Source organism: Schistocerca serialis, chromosome 3 (genome assembly GCF_023864345.2).
Source record: "Schistocerca serialis cubense isolate TAMUIC-IGC-003099 chromosome 3, iqSchSeri2.2, whole genome shotgun sequence".
In the NCBI taxonomy this organism is placed as follows: domain Eukaryota; kingdom Metazoa; phylum Arthropoda; class Insecta; order Orthoptera; family Acrididae; genus Schistocerca; species Schistocerca serialis.
The window spans coordinates 558,143,623-558,154,507 of record NC_064640.1 but is presented as its reverse complement, the minus strand read 5'-3'; the positions used below and the strand labels follow the sequence as shown (position 1 = coordinate 558,154,507).

The 10,885-nt window shown below is 38.5% G+C and overlaps 1 non-coding gene across 1 annotated transcript; it reads left to right on the top strand.

Annotated features, from left to right (window-relative positions):
* Positions 1-243: 243 nt before the first annotated feature.
* Trnal-caa (transfer RNA leucine (anticodon CAA)) lies at positions 244-318 on the top strand. Its single transcript has one exon. It is a non-coding gene; the product is annotated as a tRNA-Leu (tRNA).
* The last annotated feature ends 10,567 nt before the right edge of the window (positions 319-10,885 follow it).

The following is a 10,885-nucleotide window of genomic DNA, read 5'->3' as shown; positions in this document are numbered from 1 at the left end:
CAGAATGAGATTTTAACACAGTTTTAATCTGCCAGGAAGTTTCATATCAGCGCACACTCCCCTGCAGAGTGAAAATCTCATTCTAGAAACATCCCCCAGGCTGTGGCTAAGCCATGTCTCCGCAATATCCTTTCTTTCAGGAGTGCTACTTCTGCATGGTTCACAGGAGAGCTTCTGTAAAGTTTAGAAGGTAGGAGATGAGGTACTGGCAGAAGTAAGGCTGTGAGGATGGGGCGTGAGTTGTGCTTGGGTAGCTCAGTTGGTAGAGCACTTGCCCGCAAAAGGCAAAGGTCCCAAGTTCGAGTCTTGGCCCGGCACACAGTTTTAATCTGCCAGGAAGTTTCATATCAGCGCACACTCCGCTGAAGAGTGAAAATCTCATTCTGGAATGATCTTCCTGGCACATAAAACACAAGTTATGATTTTTATCTTGTTAATATTTGTATGATACAGAATTATGTTGGATCTGTCCAAGGCTTTTCAGTAACCTCTCATTTTGATAATTTTATAAATTAATAATAATGATGGTGATGATAGTAACATTAATAACCCATATCCTTGTCTACAAATTTTTTTCAATATTATAAAATAAGAAAAACACCCAATACCAGTGTGATAAAAATGAGTATATGGGAGTCCTTACCACAGCAGGGCTACATAAATCATTGCAAATTAACAGCTTCCTCCTGTTTTGCTCAGATCCAAAATTAACATTAGCCAAATATCTCTCCCTTAAAATCACAAAATATCTACATACTCCAAAGTATCTTTTGCAGTGATTTGATACTCATCAAATCCTTACTCTCTGTATTCCACTAATGTGTCATGTCAGAAAGAAAGCCCAGATGCCTAGAAAGACCAGCATACCACTGTATGTTCTTTTTACAGTTTTACTAGTTTAAAACAATTTGTTGTGTAAATAGTTTGTATGGTTGAAGAGCAGCTAGTCAATCGCTGTCAACCTCCAACTGCGGAACATAAAATAAATAAACAAATAAATGACCCAGAAACAGTCATAATGGTATAATATAAAGTGAAATGTCTGTGGACATACACAGTTGTTTCACCTAGAGATGCCATCCACACAAACTAATAGTGTGTAGAAGCTTCCTTTGCTACTAAAACAGTATTTAATGTCTAGTGACAGCTTTCAATTAAGTTGCAGTACTGCACACGTTTTCCTGGAGCTTTGTTGATGACTGTTCTCAGGTTTTTGGACAAACTAAAATGGTGCTCATTAGAAGTTCCAGTTCGCCCCATAGATGTTAGTTGGAGTGCCAAGTCATCAATTTCACACAGTTTTCTTTGAATCACAAAGACTGTTCACCACACTGTGGACCGAAGTAATATTGCAGTGATACAGGAAAGATTTGATACCGAACTATTCCTCACAGTGTGACACGCATGGCTAGTCTAAATTGTATAGAAAAAAAACCTGAATTTTTGCCACAAAATAAAGCTACATCTACACTCTGAAACCACTCTGAAGTACATGACAGAGGGCACTTCTCACGGTACCACTTATTAGGGCTTCTCCCATTCCACACTCATGTGGAGCATGAGAAGAACTGTTGTTTGAATGCCACTGTGCATGCTGTAATTAATCTAACCCAATCATCACAATCTGTAGAGGAGTGACACTTAATGCTGGATCTCGAAAATTTTTAAGACCGAGTGCATTTTCCTAGTACCCTACCAATGAACAAAAGTCTACCACCTGCATTACGTACAACGAAGCCAATATGATCACTCCCTTTCATATCCCTACAAATTGGTACTTACAGCTATTTATATTGGTTAACTGCTTACAACCATTTTGTATTTTGTGAAGTGCACAGTTTTACATTTCTGAAAATTTGAAGTGTGATGACCAGACAGAAGTATTTCTGTCCAGTCATAACTATGGATTCGTTGATTGTTCTGGGAGAAGACTCATCAAACTAGAACACATGAAATATTATCTCACTTTATTACATAAAGGAATAAAAAATTTACTTAACTTTGACATAGTTCTTTGTTACAGGACTACTTGATAATTTACAACTGTGATTGACTATGAAAACATCACTTTATGCACAGAATAAAAAAGTTTTCTCTTGCAGCACGGTATTCAACATTTGTGACAATGAAAGTTCATCTGAAATTTCAAAAACTCATTGGTCCTACACTATGATGTTGACTCCTTCAGATGAGGTCATAAACTGGGCAGAGTAGTTGCACACTCGACACTATACTGACCTCACCATGAAGGTGCTCCTATACTAAGAGGGAGGCAGTGTCTTGGAGAGTGTCTTCCATTGGTTGTTGCAGATTGCAGTGAGCCCTCACTAATGTCCATTGTATCAATTCGCACTGCCAACTTTGGTGTTTGACTGTGACCTGTGGACGATACCACATAAAGTAAGTTGCCAATCTTTGCAGCACTTTGCAATCTTATCAGTATCTGGCTGAATATTGGGGCAGCTTTTTTTCAGAACGTAATCTGTTGTAGATATCTGCATCATCTGTGAAGATATTGAGATTGCTATTAACATTGTCATTAATGTACAATTTAAACAGCAGGGATCCCAACAAACTTCCTTGGGGCATGCCTGGTGTTATTTCTGCATCTCTTGATAACACTCCATCTGAGATAACAGACTGAGCCTTCTTTACCAATAAATCCTCGATCTAGTTATAATTTTGGCTTGATACCCCATATGATTGCACTTTTGGTTATAAGTGTAGGTGTGGTACTGAGTTCAAGGCGTTTTGGAAATAAAAAAATACTGCAACTACAAGTCTGCCTTGATCTTTGGTTTTCAAGATATCAACTGAGAAACATGGGAGTTAGATCTCACATGACCAATGTTTTCATAATCTGTGCTTGTTGGCATGGAGAAGGTAATTCCATTTTAAAAACTTCATTATATTTGAGATCAGAATATGTTCTAAGATTCTACAACAGATGGATATTGAGGATATTGGACAGTAGTTTTACGGATCATTTTTGCTACTGTTCTTGTAGAGAGATGTGACCTGTTCTTTCTACAACTGGGTACAGTTTTTTGTCCTTTATAGAACCTGATAAGGATTCCATCAGATGCTGGTACTTTGTTCTATTTTATAAATTGAGTTGTTTCTGATTGTCTCTATACCAGTTTTCTCTGCAGTAGTGCAGAAATTTAACTGGGAAAATACTTTTGAATTATCCTTTGTAAAGGATCATTTATAAATAAAGATCAGTGTTTCTAATCCACTAAATTTTGGACACGCAGCCATGCAAATACTACTTCTTCAACTGATATTTCAGCTGTGTATCATTCAGTGATCCTCAGAATGAGGAGCAAAGTGCCAAGTGTAGTCTGGTGGCATCTCCACAGTGGTACTCCGTATACGGGTCACAGATGCCAGTCAACTTACACATGTGCCACCTGTGGCAGAAGTGTTCAGAAACTGAATTTGCTTATTGATGTATATTCAGTGGCAGTACCACCTTGATGACTTTTGTGCACTTTAGTTACACCAAGAGCCAGATTCCATGTCTTATCCAAATTAAAACCATTATATGTATTTACTGGGTTATCACGTAATCTAATTTCTATGGCTTTCTTGAAAATAGAATCCTAAAAGGTAGAGGTAGATGTTAAAATTTTCACATCACTATGGTGCATTGAATGACCCATATCTATACAATGTTCTGACACAGCTGACTTATGTGGCTGTAATAAGCATGTGTATCTTTGGTGTTCCATGCACCTCTCACAAACAGTGCAGGTCATTCAATGGACTACAATGACATGATAGATTTTAGCATTCACCTCTTCTGTTAGGGATTCTATTTTCAAGGAAGCCTTAGAAACCAGATTAACTGATAAGATAATAAATAAAGGTAATGGTTTTAATTTAGATAAGGCAAGGAATCCGGCTCTTGGTGTAATTAAATTGCAGAGAAGTCATCAAGGTACTACCACCACTGAATATGTCTGAATGCTTTCACCACAGGTGGAATGCATGTAACTGTACTTCTTTGCCACTGATCAGCATATGTGACCCACATGTGCAGTGCCTCCATGGTCAAGCAGTGCTTGACACCTAGCTGTCAGTCTTGCAACTTACTCTGAGGATGGCCAGATGATATGAGGCCGAAATATGAGATGAAGAAGTAGTATTTGTGAAGCTTCAGGACAAAAATATAATGGATTATTCACTACTCTGTGAGGAGGTAAAAATGCACATAAGTATTTATGCTTTTGCTTTACCACCCTCAGTTTCAGTTCCTGTGTGTCTGGATATTATCATAGTTTCTTTGGGTTTTGTGAGAAATCTTTTGACAACATTCTGCAATAGCAATCATTGCAAGCATTATCTCCTTGACAATCAAACATATTTCATTTAGCATTTCTCTATCTATTTTACTATGTTTCGGTTTACAACTGTTGTGTAGCACACATTGTGATTACGGTGATTCTATATCGTGGAGGGTCCCTCGCATCATGAACTGTTCTGCTACGTACATATCTATCCAGAGCATAGTCAACTATTCTTCTAAACTCAAGCCACTGTTATTCTGCATGCTCTGGCCCAGAGTTACATGTTTGAAGTCCCTGACTGAAGTAAGACACTGAAACCTCTAGTGCATTGAGCATATAAATAATTCTACTTGTTTTAGTTGTCTCTTGTACTTTTCGCAATAATTGTTTCTACAACTGCCCCTTGGTCACTGATACTAGTTTCAACATGGACATCCTCAATGAGAACTTGTCTGTTTGAGGCCATTGAATCTAATAGATTTCCATCATGAATGGGCTCCCAAACTGTTTGTTGTAGTCAGTTTTGTGAGAAAGCATTTAGTACTGTTTCCCAGGACATCTTGACCTGCCAACCACTTACAGAACTGCAACTATCCCAGCTAATTGTTGAATGATTACAGTCTCCTCCAATGTTGATGGTATGATTGGGAAGAAACATGCTAGCAAACTGATGTTTCTCCTACATTTTTCAGTACATCTGGGGGTGACTGGTGATTGACAGAAAGATCTAATTATAAGTTTATGCCCACTCTAGTCCACCTGCTCAGCCGGGTGGTAATGTGCTTGCCCCAATGCAGTGGGCCCGGGTTCGATTCCCGACCGGGTTGGGGATTTTCTTCGCTTGTGGACCGGGTGTTGTGTTGTCCTCACCATCATGTCATCCTCACCATTGGCCACAAGTCGCCCAATGTGGCATTGACTGAAATAAGATTTGCACTTGGCAGCCGAACCCGAGTGGGACCTCCCGGCCAACGATGCCATACGATCATTTCATTTCATTGCCCATTCTAGGTATGGAGTCTTGCCCAAACTATCTCAAATGCAGCTTCATTTCCTATCTTGGTGGGTTTGAGATTCTTGTGTACTGAGATAAAGACACAACCTCCATTTCCCATGAGCCCATCCTTTTGATATACACTTAAATTGTTCCCAAAAATCTCACTGCTATGAATCTCAGATTTTAACCAGCTTTTTTATCTAGTATTATGTGAGCTCCATTGTATTTTATGAGTGCTGGGGTTTGGAGCCAAACCCCAGCACTTTGTTGTTTGTGCTGTAGTAGGTGATCACTATGGAAATTGTTCTGGTGGCAAGTGGAACAAATATTATCACATATGTGGACAGGTCAACTGATAAGATATTAATTAGCTGAAGGGTCATGGTCTTTGTCTGAATCCCAGTCTGGTCACAGTTTTAAAATGTCTAGCAGTTTCACGCCAGTAAGTGACACTGAAAGATTCTAGGTTGTGGCTAAGTCACTAAACAGGATGTTCTTTCTCTTATGAAAATTAATGCAGCAAGGGATGTGCTGAGTTTCTTGGGAAGCTACAAACAGATTGATGGTAAGCCATAAAGCAGGCCTGGATGGTCAGTCGATAAGAGTATTGCCTGTGAAAGGCAACCCATCAGGTAGTTTTGTAATCAAGATATCCTTTCCCCCTTTTTTAAAGAGACATTTAAGCATCATCATGCATCAACTCTACACAGTACAATTCTTCAAAAACATTCTACTATATGTTTCACTATTTCAGTTGGACAAAGAACTAGAAGTCATATAGTCAAGATCTATTCTAATGAAACAGTCTGGCAATCACCTAGTTCAGGAAACCACAGAAAAACTTGATTTGAATCGCCTCATGAGGATTATTATTCACTTCCACCTTCTTCTGCATAGGTAGGAAAAGGAATAATTTTGAAGTTAATCTTACAGTAGTCATTACACCCCTGGAGCACTGTACATGGTACATTTTACTACAAAAATATTCTTGTTAAAACACTGGGCTAATTGATAATGTTGAACAATGAATTCAGTAATAAGTGCTGTAGTTCAACAGAATAAATAAGAACAACATATTTAACATCTAAAACAACTTGTGTCCTTCAAGGTATCCATAAATATTAATCCTGAATCATAGTCAATGGGATTTTACTCCATTCCTCACAAAGATACTATTATGATTTCTTGAGAGATCTTGAAGGGGTTTGTGGGCCCTTAATTGCTTTTTTCCACTACAGACTGTAATAACATGACAATAATCAAAATCAGTAATTGTGGAGGACAGGGAATGTATATTACTCCACCCTCATTTTCACAAATCCAATCTTAGAGGTTGGGTTGTTTTGGGGGAGGAGACCAAGCAGCAAGGTCATCGGTCTCATCACATTAGGGAAGGGCAGGGAAGGAAGTCAACCATGCCCTTTCAAAGGAACCATCCCAGCATTTGCCCAGAGCGATTTAGGGAAATCACGGAAAACCTAAATCAGGATGGCCGGATGTGAGATTGAACCATCGTCCTCCCGAATGCAAGTCCAGTGTGCTAGCCACTGCACCACTTCACTTGGTTCAATCTTAGGTGGGGCCAGCTTGTGAGTATGGGCATCCTCTTAGAAAAATAGAGTCCACACTGCTGAGAAGTGCCTGCAACACTGAATTAACATACCCACATAAAATAGCTTCACAGACCTCCAAAAAAAGGGAAAGCTGCCATTAACATGAAGGTTGATTTGAACACCACATTGATTTACTGGATACAGTACTATTGGGAGGTGGTATGCTCCTACCTTCATCTGACCTTCTGCTTGACTTAACCATTCAGTTATAGAGGGACCTAGAGTTTAATGTGGACTCAGTAGTGCAACTCAGTAGTGTTTCACATCAACACACTTCACCAGAGCTGAAAGGAGTGGTAAGTGAGAGATAAAAATCCTAGGACTGAACAGAGATAAAAGTTCTTGTAATTGATCTCCATTCTGCCACTTTTCACTTTTTCACCCCTGGCAATGTTTGTTGATGTGAAAAAATTTGAAGCTGCACCATGATTCAGAGTCCACATTAAACTGCTGGTCCCCCTATAACTAGCTAGGTATGTCAGGTCAAAGGTTGGGGAAAGGCATACCTCATCCAATAGAACCAAGTATAGTAATGCATTGTAGTGTTCAAGCCAGACCTTATTAGTTATCTTTTACTTTCAGTGTGAGCATAGCTGATGAGCAAATAATGATCACCAGACCATTAGAGAACATACGTGACTTGTCAAAGTTGGAAGATATAACTTTATTATATGTGAATGTAGACTTCCCCAGCATATACTGCTGACAAAATCTTCTTTGGCTTGCATCTGGATGGCCATGTTTAAATTTCACAGTGTTTTGATAAATGTCATTTTTGTCACCTTCTGTCAACAATGATCAGGGTGACACTCAATCCCAAGAAGATTTCATCAACATTGCTGTATTGTTCGTCTTATGTTCACAGATAATCACATCCTACAATTGAGGATAGAAAAATAATAAAATCACCAGCCCACTCTGTTGGATTGTTGCCACTGTTTTTGGGATAACTACACCACTAAAACATCTTCTTCTCATTCCAATAATGGAAAGTGTGGCGATGCCATTCGTTGTATATTTGAGTAGCAGTCACATAAACAAGACTGAAACTGTTGCAGGCTATTTGAGCAATACTCCAGGCTTGACACAAGCTTTTGTTGTCACTGATATTTCCATCCATGATTTCTGAACACTTCTGCCACAGGTTGTCTGCTCATGGTCAGCAGTAAATCCAGGTTTGACTCTCAGTCCTTCACATATTTTCAATTGTCACTGCACCATGTGCATTGCAGACTCAACGTATCTGAACAGTTTACATTTATATCATTTCATCTCATTGCATCTTCACTGATTTCATTCACACTGATCCAGTCATTTAATTTGAGAGCATTTAATTTGCCTAGAGCAATTAGGCTTAGCAGTCAATTACAATTCAGTGGTATTCTTATGAGAGCTAATACACCTGTTTAATGTTCTGCTGCCTCTTCAATAATTTTACATTTTCCTTTTCTATTGTGTTATGGGGATGGTGTTTTGCCATCCACTCTGTATGTTGTCAAGGCACTAGACATAATAATTAATGGTATACCTCCCTAATTTATCATTTTTGTAATTATTGCAACATCTAAGTAGGCCCTGGAAATTTGTCTAGTTGAAAGTCTGTAAGATCTTACATGATATTAGATCAACACACAGCCCACAACGCACTAAGACATATTAGTGACACAGAACATTGCCACAGGTCTTATAGTGCAAGAGACAAGTGGGAGATGATGTCAGCATTTTTCAGGTAAGTTATAAGTTAGCCCTGTAAATGTGGTGCTTTTACGATGATGTACATATTACTTTGTCCAGCCTTTGCATACTCATCATATCCAAAGAAATATGGTATGAAACACAAAATGATGAGAGGACACACCATACTGTCACTTTAACGCTGTGACCTGACTTGTCTGAAGACTTAAGAGCTGTCACGTAACAAGTGTGTTAAGTTTTATTCATTGACTAGACTTGAAAGGTGAAAAGGGAATACATCATTAATCTCTTTATGTGCAAGACCTAATTCTCAAAAGGAAGTCTGTGTGCATGGTTGTAATTATTCTGTGCATTCACTTTTTGAAATTCACAAGTGACAGTGCTGATTTTGTCACAAAATTCCACTTGTTCTGTGATCAGAAATGCCTGGTGGTAACTGATGCTGATATACTGCTCTACTAGCATACCATCTACTCTAGCATTACATCTGAAATAATACTGATTTCCTTTTTAGTTGTCCTCTTAAGGCATGGCAAGCTCAGAAGAAGATGTTGTCCACATTATTATGATCATAACATGCACATGGAAACGTAAGCTGCGTCTACCTCACTTAGGGCAGCAACCTAGGAAAACAGAACACACTTTGTTTCACAGAAAGCACCAGCCAGTGGTAAGTGTCAACAAAACTGCAACTATGTCTTCAAAGGTGAGCTATGAATACATCTGTGATTGACCAGGAACTGCTTCATTATTTGTTTTTGTTCAAAACACAGGCTCATAAATGACTCACGACATATGTGAAAGAAATTATGACTGCTAGTGTGCTACAGTGTAAGAGATTTACAAGGGCTGGTAGAATCTGGAACTATCATATTGTTTAACTGAAGCTGGCCAAGTTCTGTCAATACAGAATTTAAGGAGAGATATAATGTGTAGGTAATATACACAAACAATACAATGCAAATTCTTTCCCTCAAATAGATACTATTTTTTTATCAAAAGAACATAATCCATGTTATGATAGTATGGTAGCAGGCACCAAAGCATTATAGGGGTTAGCAGAGTATTCTCATTGTAATCTAACCTCCTGATGTTGCAATAGAGCTTGACTCCACAAGCTGATGATAATGCAGAACTGTCCCTTAGCTCTTTCATACGGTGCTATTAAAATGGCAACAGGTTTAATCATAACTGTATAAATATGAGGTAATACAGAAGTAGTTTGCCGTGCAGGATTAGCCGAGCGGTCTAAGGCGCTGCAGTCATGTACTGTGCGGCTGGTCCCGGCGGAGGTTCGAGTCCTCCCTTGGGCATGGGTGTGTGTGTTTGTCCTTAGGATAATTTAGGTTAAGTAGTGTGTAAGCTTAGGGAATGCTGACCTTAGCAGTTAAGTCCCATAAGATTTCACACACATTTTTGAAGAGAAGTAGCTTATTACTGACTGTTCAAGTGTAGTTTGCAATTGTGGATTTACAGGCCCCACTAAATGTGCAGTGTATTTATCACCTACATCTTCTTTTATTCGTGTAGAAGGTTTTATTTTCTCAAAGATATAAGACATGTGTTGCATGGCACTTATCAACATGATGTGAGTTTTCAGCGCTGCCACATGGCTGGAAACCCAATGGCTTTTGATCAGTTATATGGTCAGTTGTGAAAGAGGCATATGACTGGTAATTGATGTAAACATATTACATATTTTCTGTGGGAGAATGGAACTGTTAGTGATGCACTAGAGTTGTGAAAATTATTTGATAACCACTTCAGACAATAGCTGGCAAGTTAAATCAGGATTTTATTTTTACTGGCAACTTTGCTGAATTTTCATATGCTGATCTCTTAAGAGAGTTATGTAACATATAGATACAGGAAAAACTGTAAGGCTAAAGTAGTATCAAATATTAAAACACTGAATAGTAAAGACTCACTTTGGTATGCTGCAATATCAAGTAAGCTTATTAAAATCAGTACACCATACTCTGTCATCCGTGCAATGTGTTTTCAAAACAGGTAACTTTCAACACATGTTACAACACTCATTAATAAAACTACTTGTTGCTGAGAGATCAAGAGATAATGTAGGCTGTTACAGTTAGTCATGGAAGTAGGGAAAACAGTCAGCAGTGGTTCATTTCATATCTAGAAAATAGGTTACTAGTATGACAAACAATTTTGTATATACATATTTTATATGTGAATCAACTTGATGCAAGAAACAAGCCAGGCTCTTGTATGAAGGACTATTAAAAAAGATGTTGCCTAAGGAAACATTGAGAAACATGTTGGAA